General features: G+C 40.9%; 1 protein-coding gene across 2 annotated transcripts in view; it reads right to left on the bottom strand.

Annotated features, from left to right (window-relative positions):
• The window catches only part of CHD7 (chromodomain helicase DNA binding protein 7), a 198,239-nt gene that overhangs the window by 129,357 nt on the left and 54,663 nt on the right, over window positions 1-14,219 (bottom strand). The gene's annotated exons all lie outside the window — the stretch shown is intronic.

Raw genomic sequence — 14,219 nt, 5'->3', positions numbered from 1 at the left:
GGAGGAAAAAAAACAAAGAATTAGGAACAAATGACAAAAACTGCCAGTATTTTACGAATTTGAATTTGGTTTCCATCAACAATACTAATCTAGCCCCCTTGTGGAGCTGTATTTTCTAAATCTAGTTCACTTTAAGAGAAACTCATTAGCTTCTACCAGAAGCATTATTATGATCGGTTACTTAGAAAGCAAGCAAAACACTAACCTTAACCTTAAATTAATCCATTCACTACACTTCCTAGCGTTCCATTCTTGGATGGAACAGAACAAAAGAACACAACATGAAGCAGCCAGCAGCTGCCACAGCAGGCAAGCAGATGTATGAATATAGCCAAGCAGCCCATCTGCTGAACTAAAGCCCTGGAAATGCTCTGGTTACCAACAGCCCGCCCTTAACCGTATTCCCCTGAGCAGTGTAATCAGATGAGCAGCCGCAGCACCGAGGGCTGTGAAAAGCTCAACTTAGTTAAATTGACTAGAGGATTATACAAATACCAAAATCAGTCATTTCGTACAAATTAGGTATTTGTGGTCCACATACAACTATGTAACAGCAACAGAGGTGTCGAATGAAAAAGCGTCCATAACGATGTTGGGAAGCAAGTTTGCAGAGTATAATAAATTCATAATTGCATTACATTTAATGGCGGGAATATACAAGATTCAGAAAGAACCAGAAGAAAAGTTTCATGCTCCAAGAGGACCGACCTCTGGGCACGCAACACGTTCCTGGTCTGCACTGCTGGCAGCACAAGTCCAATCACAGGTTCATTATTCACCCAGAGGCTCCGGGCTCTGGTGATGAACCAGGGGCCCATGTGACCACTCAGACAGACCCTAGCTGGATGAGCAATTTCCAGACAATGATTGTTCTCATCAATAGAAACAGAAAACTTTCTCCAAAACTGGTCAGAACTAAAATCTTTTAAGAGAATGAAGTTCAAAATATCCACGCAGCCCTACCCTTGTCTTCACCTCGTGGGGAGCAGGCAGGACATGAACAGTAGGGTAGTGGGCAGGCACATCCGTCAGCACCCTGAGCTTACAGCACACATTATACACTGTCTAATATTCCGCATTTTCTTCAAACAGTTCCTAACAGATTTTGTGTCCGATTAAAATAACCAATTTAAAAAATGTTTCAATAAGCAAAACAAGAAAGTATTTTTGTTGAATGCTGATTAAATGAACAACCTAATAAAGAACTAATTCACATAGAAAAAATGTCTGAAATCTTAAACATCTTTGGAATTTAACTCATTTTTTTCCTCTTTCATAAGCACATTAAGCATTGTGTGATACTGTCCAACTTAAAAAAAACAATGTCTATGGAAGAATTTCCAAAGTGATGTTATAAACAGGCTCGGTCATAAATTCCACTGATACACTTCTCTACGAGCATGAGAATGAACAATGCCACCTAACACTGCGGAGAACTTACCGAGACAGATAAAAAAAAAAAAAACAAAAAAAAAAAAACAGTTTCTGCCTGCCCTATTCAAACACATTCTTAACAAGGGGAGAATTTTGCTTACAGAAAATGTAAACAACATTCCTGTTCGCTGTCAGAACTACAGACATAACACCTGAGGGGGTCTCTAGGTCTATAGTTTTCAGGTGACAGCTGTCAGCTAAAGTCAAAGGTCTCCTCACTCTGCCACTAACTGCCATGAATTTTCTGATGTACTTTTTCCAAAAACAGAGGTCAGACAGGTGAAAATGAGATGAGCATGAAAGCCATTTTATTTACAGACATGCTGCTTTACTACACAAGTACTTTAAAATCCAGAAGAAAGAAAACAGAAATCTCCAGTGTCAAATAAAGCAAATACTAATAAATTAAATTTACTCCTAAAAAGTCTAAGCAGTCAGTCTTCATTTATTCAAGGCTCATTCTAGCTTTCAAGGAAATAAATACTGAAATGGACTTGAAAATAGCTTAAACCAGCCATGCAGACTAAGCACTTACCAAAATAACCTTTCAAATTAGCTTCAAGAAGGTAATGTCTACTTATATGTACTGGATGGCCTTGTTTTCATAGGATAAGTAAGGGCTTCATCCTCCAGGGTCTACCATATGTCACGGGAGGAAATGCTACTGACTGGAGGGGGTTGCCGGCCAGCTCTAGGGAAAAGGAGCCCAGAGACAGGGGATGGCCAGCTCCACAGACCAGGAGGCACAACCAGCCTGGAGAAGCAGCGATGGAGTTGAGCAGAAGTGGGAAGAGAACTTGCCTGCAGGCATGGGAGGCACAAAACAGAACACTCACTGAAAGTAACCCTACCTGACACTCAGGCTTCCACTCTCCTGCTCCCTTCCACTGAGTCCATTTCCCAGTGGCATGAAAAACAACATTACCTGGAATCAAGTAAACATGGTACCCACCACAACCAGGTGAGCTCCGGGCACAGACATTCAAAAACTATGGCTTCCGTCTGTCATTAGTGACTGCTCACACTGACTCGGACAGCCACCACCGCCTTCCTGCCCCTTTTCTGACCTCAAGACTCGGCTGCGACTATGCTAGGAATCCATCTGGTAGCTGGATTTCATATTTCTCATTTGAGCTAATCTAATTAATTTATTTTGGTCTTTTTTAATATGATCAAGACCATTTGAATATCCACGTTCCCAAGTCACAGCTGCAACATATAATTTTGTAAAGATGTTCATTTAAAAATCCTTTTGGAAGGTTGCCCCCTTCTCTACATTCAATATCTACATTTCTGTGTCTAGATCAGCAATGTTCAATGAGCCATCAAATCAGAACCATACATGTAATTTAAAATTTCTAATAGCCATATTAAAAAAATAAGCTAAAAAAAGTGAAAATAGTTTCTGTAACAATTTTTATTTAACACAATATATGCAAAATATTATCACTTCAACATGCAATCAATATTTTAAAATGAATAAAATAGTTTACATTATTTGTTACTGAGTCTCTGAAATCCAGTATGCTTTGTCACACCAGCATATCTCAATTCCTGTTGGCCACATTTCAAGTAAAAAATGCAGCCCTGGCCGGTTTGGCTCAGCGGTTAAAGCATTAGCCCATGGACCAATGAGTCCCAGGTTCAATTATGGTCAAGGGTATGTGCCTTGATTGTGGTTTGTCCTTGGCCCTGGTTGGGGTCTTGAGGGAGACAACCAGTTGATGCCTCTCTTACATCAGTGTTTCTCTCTCTCTGACCCTCCCTCCCTCCCACTCTATCTGAAGATAAATGGAAAAATATCCTATGGTAAGGATAAAAAATTTTTAAAACGCACATGGAGGCAGTGGCTACCACACTGAACAGCATATTTACATATTGTTGAAAAGAAAACACAGATCCTTGGCCGGTTTGGCTCAGCAGTTAGAGCACTGGCCTGCAGACCAGGGAGTCCCGGGTTCAATTCCTGTCAAGGGCATGTACCTCGGTTGCAGCTCATTTCTGCCCCCGTTGGGGTTGTGCGGGTGGCAACCAATCAATGTGTCTCTTTCACATCGATGTTTCTCTCTCTCTCTCCCTCCCACTCTATCTGAAGAAAAATGTAAAAATATCCTGAAGGGAGGGAGGGAGGGAGGGAGGAAGGCAGGCAGGCAGGCAGGCAGGCAGGCACAGAAATACAAATTTTATGTGTTATCAAATAATTCTCATAAGTATCCCCTGTATACAAATCATTCAAGTTGTAGTTACATTTGATTTGGCGTTAAATAAAAGCAAAGTTAAATCTCAAATCACATTTTTTTTTTATTCAAAACATATTTACTGAGCACTTTCTATCATCTACACACTAACCTAGGTGCTGCAGATAAGTCTGAATAAAAACAAACAAAATTCCCTCTTGTCCTCATGAAGCTTCTATTTATCTGTAAATGATGAACCTCTTGAATAAGAATTAAGAGTCAGAGATTATATTATAAAAATTAGAGTATTTCCCTGGCCAGGTGGCCTATTTGTTAGAAAACTATCCTGTGCACCAAAAGGATGTGGGTCCAATCCCCAGGTGAGGCATATACGGAAGCAACTGATCGATGTTTCTCTCACATTGATGTTCCTCTCTCTCTCTCCCTCCCTCCCTCCCTCCCTCCCTCCCTCCCTCCTTCCCTCCCTTTCTCCCCCACCCCTAAAAAGTAATGGAAACATATCCTCGGGTGAGGATTTAAAAAAAATTAGGAGCCCTGGCCGGTTTGGCTCAATGGTTAGAGCGTCGACCTGCGGTCTGGAGAGACCCAGGTTCGGTTCCCGCTAAGGGCATGTACTTGGTTGCAGTTTGTCCCCGGCTCTGGTTGGTTGTGCGGGTGGCAGCCACTCGATGTGTCGCTTTCACGTCGATGTTTCTCTCTCTCTCTCTCTCTCTCTTCCTCTCTCTCCCTCCCACTCTATCTGTACAAAAAATGGAAATATGTCCTCGGGTGAGGATTAAAAAAAAAAAAAAAATTAGGATACCATTTCACAAAATATTACTTAGTAATTTCTGATAGCAAGTGATTTAACTACGTGTGATATTGCATAGCAAACAGTACAGACATATATAATGAAGACATAGTAATTGAAGTTTCTGCTCAGTGCCCAACTGGCAAATATTTCCTAAAACAAGCACAAGGTCCAGAAGATGTATGTGTTTGGGGTGAGCAGGGACCCCAGGGGATGGCTCAGCCACCGAAGCAACCCCATCATAGAAACCCACTGTGAAAGCAACTGGGAACATTCGGAGCTGGCAAGCACTTGGAAGAACTTCTCATCCAAATCCCTCTTCATTGAACAGGTTAAGAAAAAAACTGTTATAGACTGTGAAAAGTGAACATTTTCCACAAAATATTTTGATGGCAACAATTCCCAAAGATGAAAGAAAACTGTATAGATGAGATGGCATCTTACTAGGGAGGGCAAAATAGCAAAGGCCCAAATTGGGTCCATTTTACTCAGAGATAAGTCACTAAGGCAATTACTGAGACTAGCAAACAAAAGAGTTTCCTTCCAAAAAATTTTTTTTTCTTTATACTATCTACAACTTTTTGGAAGCAGCACATATTAGCACCGCAATGAAGCTATTATTTAATTTCACTGGAGCCCTGGCCGGTTTGGCTCAGCGGTTAGAGCGTCGGCCTGCGGTCCTGAGAGACCCGGGTTCGGTTCCCGCTAAGGGCGCACCTCGGTTGCAGTTTGTCCCCGGCCCTGGTCGGTCGTGCGGGTGGCAACCACTCGATGTGTTCCTTTCACATCGATGTTTCTCTCTCTCTCTCTGTTCCTCTCTCTCCCTCCCACTCTACCTGAACAAAAAATGGAAAAATGTCTTCGGGTGAGGATTAATTTCACTGGAAATTAGGAAGATAAAAAATAGGCAGATCTAAAAAAAACCAGTACACAGTATATATAATGGGAGATGGAAGCAAAAGGTGTACAGCAAACCAAGACAAAAAGAAATAAGTTGTGCAAAAATACATAGTAATTTTTTGAAGTAAATTTCTGACCTCACAAAACTTAAATAGACAATGCTTAACTATTGTACAGATACATTTTAATTTGGTATCACAGTGACCTGGAAAGCTACCACGAAAATAGGTGAAGACAAAAACCTTTCACGTGGAAAATACTTCCTCAACCATTTTTTATCCACTTGTGTATGTAGAATGCCATCCAAAGGAGGTTTTCTTCGTGAACATTCAACATTTGGGCAAGTGCAAAGTAAAAGGATGACTACCTTTCAGAAGCTGAAGACTATTATAGTTCTACAGCTTCATTTCTAGTTGTTCTCTTTAAACTTCTCTCCTCCACCTCCAGGGAACCTGGGGTATAGAACATAACTGTGACAGTGACGCTTGGAACCGGGTGAAGCATGTGTCAGCATTTCCAAGGGAGTGTCCAGCAGTTGGAAAAACACACATCACCACCCACAGCACAAGCCACAAAGAAGTCTCTTGACCACCAAAAGTCATCTTCTGGGGGTCGGGGGGGGGGGAGGGGGGATAGCCCTAGCCACGTAGCTCAGTTGGTTAGAGCACAGTGCCGATACGCCAAGGATGTGGGTTCAATCCCCAGTCAGGGCACATACAAGAATCAATCAATGAATACATAAATAAGAACAACAAATCAGTATTTCTGTTTCTCTCTCTTTCTCTCTCTCAAATCAATCAATAAAGGGGGAAGAATCCAAGAACTGATTGATAGGTGAACACACAGAAGATAAAGAGCTCAGCACTGCTGAGTTTCTATTCAAAGTGAAAGTCATTTCAGCGAGATCATAAAGCCTGTGGACAGTGATCCCCACCCGTGGCCCCCAACAGCAGTTGGAGGAAGAGGAAAACCTAGCCAGGCCAAGGCTTGCTATGAGAGAAGGCATTGATCCAAGGGACAGTGACCCAGATAAAGAATCAGAAAATGCCTCCAAATTACCAACATCAGCTCACCACAAGTTCCAGATTTTCCTCATGAATCAGATGATACCCCTCCTGAACTCCCTGGACAAGACCACATTTTCTTCGTCATTAGTATGTGTGGGCGGTGGTCACAATTCGTTGTGACTGGGCTGCCCTACACAGCAGCCACTGGCCACATGTTGCTATTTAAATGAATTAAAACTAAATAAAATTTAAAATTCAGTTGCTCAATTGCACAAGCTACATTTCAAGTGCTCAAGAGCCACATGGGGCTGGTGGCTACTGCACACAGATGGAACAATTCCATCACTGCAGAAAATTCCATGGACATATTCCTTCTTAGAAGTAACATTTTTAGTCCTGGCCCATTTGGCTCAGCGGTTAGAGCGTCAGCCTGTGGTCCAGAGAGACCCACGTTCGGTGTCCGCTACGGGCATGTACCTCGGTTGCAGTTTGTCCCTGGCCCTGGTTGGGTCGTGCGGGAGGCAGCCACTCGATGTGTTCCTTTCACATCAATGTTTCTCTCGGTTTCTCTCTTCCTCTCTCTCCCTCCTGCTCTATCTCAATAAAAAATGGAAAAATGTCCTCGGGTGAGGATAAAAAAAAAAAAAAAGAAGTAACATTTTTAGATAAAGACTATATCAAATGGCAATTATTTTTTATGAAAAATACTTTCTCCTGTTCAGAGATGAGTATTCATTCTTTCAAAGGTCTACACCTACCCCTGCTATGAAGTTCATAATATTATTTCCATATATCATATTTTATGTTCATTAACTATATTTTCAACCTGTAAAATATCTCCTTTCTGTATTATCTCCCAACATATATTTCTATTTCTTTTTTTTTTTTTTTATCCTCACCCGAGGACATTCTTTTCCGTTTTTTGCACAGATAGAGTGGGAGGGAGAGAGAGAGAGAGAGAAACATCGACATGAAAGGGACACATCGAGTGGCTGCCACCTGCACGACCAACCAGGGCCGGGGACAAACTGCAACCGAGGTACATGCCCTTAGCGGGAACCGAACCTGGGTCTCTTGGGACCGCAGGCCGATGCTCTAACCGCTGAGCCAAACCAGCCAGGGCTCTATTTCTTAATAAAGGAATTTTATTATGTTAGGAGTGGTTCTCAACTAGGGAAAATTCAAGCACTTACGAAGAGTTGACTTCAAAATTCTTCTCACTTATAATTGCCGTATTACCATTGCCCTTTAATGATCTGCAGCCTTAATGATCACAACTAAAAATCTACATAACTATAGTAAGGTCACTATTTTTCTTGGTGGCTTTGTACATTATTTTCATTCACTATTTTTTTTTTCTTTCTTTCTTTCTTTTAAAGAGAGAGAGAGAAACATCAACGTGAAAGGGACACATCGAGTGGCTGCCACCCGCACATCCAACCAGGGCCGGGGACAAACTGCAACCAAGGTATGTGCCCTTAGCGGGAACTGAACCCAGGTCTCTCTGGACCACAGGCCAACACTCTAAACGCTGAGCCACACTGGCCAGGGCTTCATTCACTATTTTATTGGAAAAGATACAGAAGGAACAAAAAAGGATGTGAAGTCCCTCAGAAGGTCTATTATTAGTCCAAGCACCAAATGGGAAAAAAAGAAAAAGGAATAAGAATTACATAGCTTCCATGTATATCAGTAGGTAATCTCTAATTTTGCTGATATTGATTGAAGATGATAGATAGATGATAGATAGATAGATAGATAGATAGAGAAAACTATGCTTGGAATTGATACTGTGTAGAGTAATGAAATGCTTTACCTCAGCATTCTCTATAGGAGCTAATATCTCCATCCACACCTCTGACTCTGCCAAAGGATGAAATAACCCTCGATCCTTCCCATCATTCATTCATTTAAAAAATATTTAACAAGTGCCTACTTTGCATAAAGCATTTTGCAGGCACTGGGAATACAGAGTTGAACAATACAGAAGTGGCCCCTGGCCTGTGCAGCTTGCTATTCTAATAAATGCCCCAGATATCCTGTATATTCAACCCATCCACCCACCTGCTGATTCTGCCTTCTGCATATCTCACAAGTCCACTACCTCCTCTGATTCACACTATCTCCAATGAAATCAGGCCTTCAGGGTTTAGTGAAGGACAAAGCATCACAGGCTGACTGGTTCACCTAAGTCTGGTCTCAACACATTCACACAGCTGATTGGATGATCTTCCAAAACACAAAATGAATCATGTCTCTCCCCTGATTAAAATCCTTAAAGGAGTTGCCACAGCTTTCAGGATCAAGCCAAAACGCTCCAGTGCAGTGGAAGGCACTTGGTAGGCAGATCCCTGACCTCCCTTCCCTCTGCCCAGGAAACACTCAGTTACTCAGACTAGCTCTCTCAAACCACTGGAAGTATACTGACTGACTATGCATTCACTTCCGCGCTCCTTCCTTGCCTCCACACCTGCCTCCTTCCCTGGAACTGTGCAGTATGGCCTCTTTTAATCTCAAGTCTTTTGTTACCAGTCATCCAGGGAAGCTTCCTGACCCTCAGCCCTCCCCGTTTCAGGCTGATTTTGAAACCCTCCCTAGGATTTCCACCACACCAGGGGTAAGAGCTACAAAACCGAACACATGGTTGTCCTGTTTACCTACCTCTCTCCTTGAAGATGAGAGCCTTGCCCTGTGCAGGGGGTCCTGGGACCAATGACACCACCCAGGAGCTGGTAAAAGATACAGTATCTTGAGCCCAACCCAGACCTCCTGACCTAGAATCTGCATTTAACAAGGGCCCCCAGTGACACCTGCACAGGTGAAGACTCAGGAGTCCTGTTCTCAGAGCTGAGCTCCGCTCTACTCGAGCTCCAAATGCGCCTCAATTCATGGGAGAATAAAGTCATCAACAAGAAACAAATCGTCCCAAAGAATAAAGTAAGTGATACAAAGATATGCTATCTTCCATTTAAGAAAAGGGAGTCCTGGCATTCGTGACTGACAAAGAAACAATACTGACCTTACCCAAGAATTATGAATAATCCTTAGTGACAAATTTTAATTTGTAATGGTTTAAAAGTGGTTTCATTTTAAAGATACCGCCATCTGCTTGCCAATCATTTGTGCAAGACAAAAAAAAAATGCAGTTAACATTAATACCTAATGCTACGTTACAAAACACAGTATTTCACAGGTTTCTTGCAGAAATCGTTCAGTTATTTCTACATACCTTTGGGGAGTCTGAAAATTCTGAGCTGTCTTTCAGATAAAGATTATTTTTTCTACGTAAGAGTGTTGGGCTAATACGATTTCTTTCAAGGCAACTAATGAAACAGCACTCAACGGTTCATACTAAGTGCATGGCCAGAACACTAATTTTTTTTTCTAAATGGGTCAAAAGGTGCATATTACCCTAAATGTAAGTTGTGCCACTAAAGCACAAGAATCATGGCAGTCAATATCCTTTAGGGAACAACCTTTATACCCTGTAATTCAACAATGAAATATCACTCCCTGAAATTAACTCCTTCAAAAACTAAACCCCTGAGAAGACGGCCAGCAAAGATCTGAGCTGCGTGTCCCACCACAGACTAGGAAAACGCATCTGGGTGATCTTCCCATTCATAGCTTAGTGTCCCAGCAAGAGACCAGTACACATTCTAATAACACTGGCAGCACTCAACATTACACGGCAGAAGAGAAATGAGGACGAAGATGTACACACATATCTGTACACAGCATGTCTATACGCATAAATAAAATATGAATCTATGTCAGATAGGTAGATCTATTCTTTTACTGCTATAAGAATTTTATATAGATAAGGGGGAAAGAAAGCAAGTAAAGATAGATCCAAAAATAAGTAAATGAAAACTTTTAGTGTAATTTACTTGGGCTAGGGAAAAATTAAACTTCAAAAATGTATTTCAACACACTTGAAGGATGTATACAGGGCAGACTAATAGAAGAATAATATAAATTTTACAAAATTTGATGGTTGCTAGTGTGTCTTGCTTAATATTGTGAAACATCCTGGGATAGTTTAAACAAACAAAACTTGATGGCTCTATAAAGGCAAATGACGCCATATGTTTATTAGCCTAATAAAAAATCACCTTTTGAAAACATTTTCCCACTCACTGTAAACCTATTTCAAGCTACTGACTTCACACTCATACACACTCCTGGGTGATGTCAAACCTACAAAAAGTGGGAGCAGGACAGAAGGAGGGAAGGAAGGAGCTGTGGGGCCATCCTCCATCCAGGGATGTCCTGGAAATCACAAGCTCCTCCAAACTGCCCCTACACCATGGGAGGATGCCTAGGAAGCGGATCAAGGGCAACATGCTAAGTGGCTGGAAAGCCACAGGCAGCCCACTGCTCTTTGTGTACTTACTACAGTTGTCACTGATTAACTACTGATCTGGCAATTTCCTACATTCCTTTGCATTTTAAAAGGTTCTGGAAAGCTGAACAGGGGATCTTGGCTCATATTCCAGGGGCATTTAAAACTGTCCGAAATTCTGCTGGTTTGAAATGCAGGGAGGGAAAGGGTGTAGTGATACACAGGCTACCAACATTCTTTTCCTTAAAAAAAATAAAAGCTTCAGCAACACGCAGCTGAAAATAATTAATCTATTTTCTCTGCTACAGCAGAGCACATGTGATGAGGCGCCTTATCCATCATGAATAAACCTGAGCAGAGACAGGTGAAGTGTCACAGGACACCAAGGGCAGAGGTCACACAGTAACCTCTAACACTCTTCTAAGATGCCATACTTTGTGCAAAAGAGAAATACACAGGAAATATAAAATTTCAAATTTCCATCAGGGAAGCAAGCAATATAAAAGAAAACAGCACTGTAAAGGACAGCTGAGGAGGTCTTTGGAAGATGACTGGAGAAAGTAGTTTTGGAGAACTGCACATAGTCTCAAAAAGGTAGATCTATAGAAAAAGGGGAATAAAACGTAACTTACTCAGTGTCTACAGTATTAAATTTCTATTGCAAATAAATTATATTTGACAAAGGAAATGAAACTAAGGCTAGAAGATATAGTGAACAGTTTCACACCTACTATTTCATAACCATTCTGACTTACAGCAAAGCTGGGAACATTTTTCTATACCTACACTATCATAAACGTAGGTTCTACAATGCTACCATAATCAACAGTATTTGATAATCAAAACTATTATCAAAAACTATTATAGCCCTGGCCAGGTGGCTTAACTGGTTGGAACATTATCCCATACACCAATTCCCAGTCAGAGCACATACCTAGGGTTTGATATCCGGTTGGGGCACATTTGGGGGGCAACCAGTGGATGTTTCTCTCTCATATCAATATTTCTCTCTCTTTCTAAAATCAACAGACACATATCCTTGGGTGAGGATTTAAAAATATATATATTGCCCTGGCCCATTTGTTCAGTGGTTAGAGCACTGGCCCTCAGTCCAAAGGGTCACAGGTTTGATTTCCAGTCAAGGGCACATACCTGGGTTGCTGATTCAATACCCAGCCCTGGTCAGGGTCATGCAGGGACAACCAATTGATGTGTCTCTCTGACATCGATGTTACTTTCTCCCTCTCTCCCTCCCCCACTCCTTCCCTTCCACTGTATCTAAAAATCAATGGAAAAGTATCCCCAGCTGAGGATTAACCAAAAAAAACTATTATGATAAAGTACTGATAAAACTATCAATTTCATGCAGCTAAATAAGCCTGCTTTATCTTTCAGCCAAATTAAATATCTTCATATTAGAATATGATAAAAAGACAAATGTATTATCCATAAACTCTGCATGTTTAACTTGATATTTTCCTGCACCCACAGCAAAGCTCAACCTAAGCTGGCCCCTCTCCTCAATGCCCATGTATCTTCTGAGCTCTCCTCCCCCTATTAGCTGTGCATGTGGGAAAAAATAACTTTTTAAAATACCTTTTATACTATTTTACATAAATTAATTCATAACTAAAATATTTCAAAAAACTACGCTAGTGTAACAAATCCCTTCAGTATTTTACTGCACCGCACTTTTCTAACATCACTGGAAGCTGATTGTAGTGACCTGCTTCACAAAGTTCCCCTAAGTATCATTCAATAACCAATTCTAATTTTAAGTACTTTTTACATGTGTACCAGATTCCTAATATTGCTCTAACTTGCAAGTAAACTTTCTATTTCAGTTTGAAAAGGGGTCCTACTTATGTAGTTATACATTTCTACACTGTGTCCATTCTGATCACAGATTAAGTTCACCCTCAAGTTAGCAAGTAAAGGAGACTAAAATGAGAAAAAGGCAAACTGAGAAAATGGGCTACTACCAGGTGCGACATTTGCTTTGCAAAATGAGGATGATCAATAAAATTAATGCTAACAATGAAGCCTTGTAATTGAATTTGACTTGATTTAATCAAACAATACAGAAAGAGCCAGACACAGCTTTCAAGTCCAGGGTGTGCTAAGTGCTCAGATTGCTGCACCCTCCCATTTGTATGGTTGCGATGAGTTTAACTGCGATACATCAGTTGCTAATACAATTATGATCCAGATAAGAAAATCTAGATAATTAAGTTTCATCAGTGATAGTATATACATATTATACCTGTCCACATTTTTTATTTCCTCCCTCATCTCTAAACATACCAAATTCTCTACTCCATGTCCATCTCTCAGAGATGATTTGAAAATATTACATTTTTCCTATGTACGATTCTGAAAAATGTAAGTAAAGGTTTCTAACTGTGCTACCAAGAGTTTAGTGCCTTTAAAGACCAGAGGGCTATAACATATCTCAAGGTTTCTAAAACAGCCTTACAGATTCCGTATGTAAAGAAAAGAGCCCCGTTAAATAGAATTCATTACTCCCTACACCACACCTTCAGACTGCATCTTATACCTAGCGAGAGCAATAAATGTTCTCACAGACCCCATATCTCAAGTTTCTACCTCAAACATACATTCTCAAGCCCTCTGTGCCCTCGTTTGGCCACTTGTCAAGAGCCCTGCACACTCAGCTGCCAAGGTTCCTTAGCTCTAAAACTGCCATCCTAAAATGGCGAGAAAACCCTTTTCTCAGCCTAGTAAAGGGAAAAGTTTTTAAATGCCATTTGGAACTTGAAATTTTTTAGATCATCAATATACAGTGATTTTTATTGGCTGCATACAAACTTAGTGGTTAGTAGCTTCTTTAACCTATCAGAATCATGTATACCATTTTTGTATAAAGAATTTAAATTTTGTTAATTTTGAAAAAATTTTTTCCATTTTTCCATATTTTTCTTTAAATAAATGATATCCTGTTGAAAGGTTGACTTGTGAATATAGACTATTTCAGTATCTTTTCATGGTGAACCATTTAAATGTCCGCCTATTATTTCTATAAATACACCCAGGGTGCCCAGACAGGTTAGCGCATCGAGGAAGACCCTGAATGTTATGTCTTGTCAGTCTGTAATCCCAATGCCAGACCCAGTGCCTCAAAAATACTTAAAGGAATTAGCCATTCTATACCATGTCAGTATATTACTAACACCCACTTCTCGGGCCGCAAATACACAGGAAAGTCAATAAGCTGCAATGCCCCCCTAAGATTCTACCCACACAGGGAGTTGGTTGGGACAGGAAGTTAAAGCCTCGTCCATCTCTCCACTAATACTGTGCCACTTAAAAGGAGAACCACATACTGGTGATGATATTCTAGCTTTGCCTTGTTTATGAAATGACCATGTCCAGCCTTCAGCCTTCAGCGGACCTACCCAGAACAGCTGGCCAGGGGCAGTTTCCCATCAATGGGGTCCCAAAACCAGGCAATCTCTTTTCAACTTTCTGTTCTACCTATACATGCACACAAGAAAAAAAAATGCATACTTGAACATCCTTCCCCC

Source organism: Molossus molossus, unplaced genomic scaffold (assembly GCF_014108415.1).
Source record: "Molossus molossus isolate mMolMol1 unplaced genomic scaffold, mMolMol1.p scaffold_m16_p_16, whole genome shotgun sequence".
NCBI classification, from domain to species: Eukaryota; Metazoa; Chordata; class Mammalia; order Chiroptera; family Molossidae; genus Molossus; species Molossus molossus.
The sequence above is the reverse complement of the archived record's forward strand: the minus strand, read 5'-3'. Positions and strand labels throughout refer to the sequence as shown.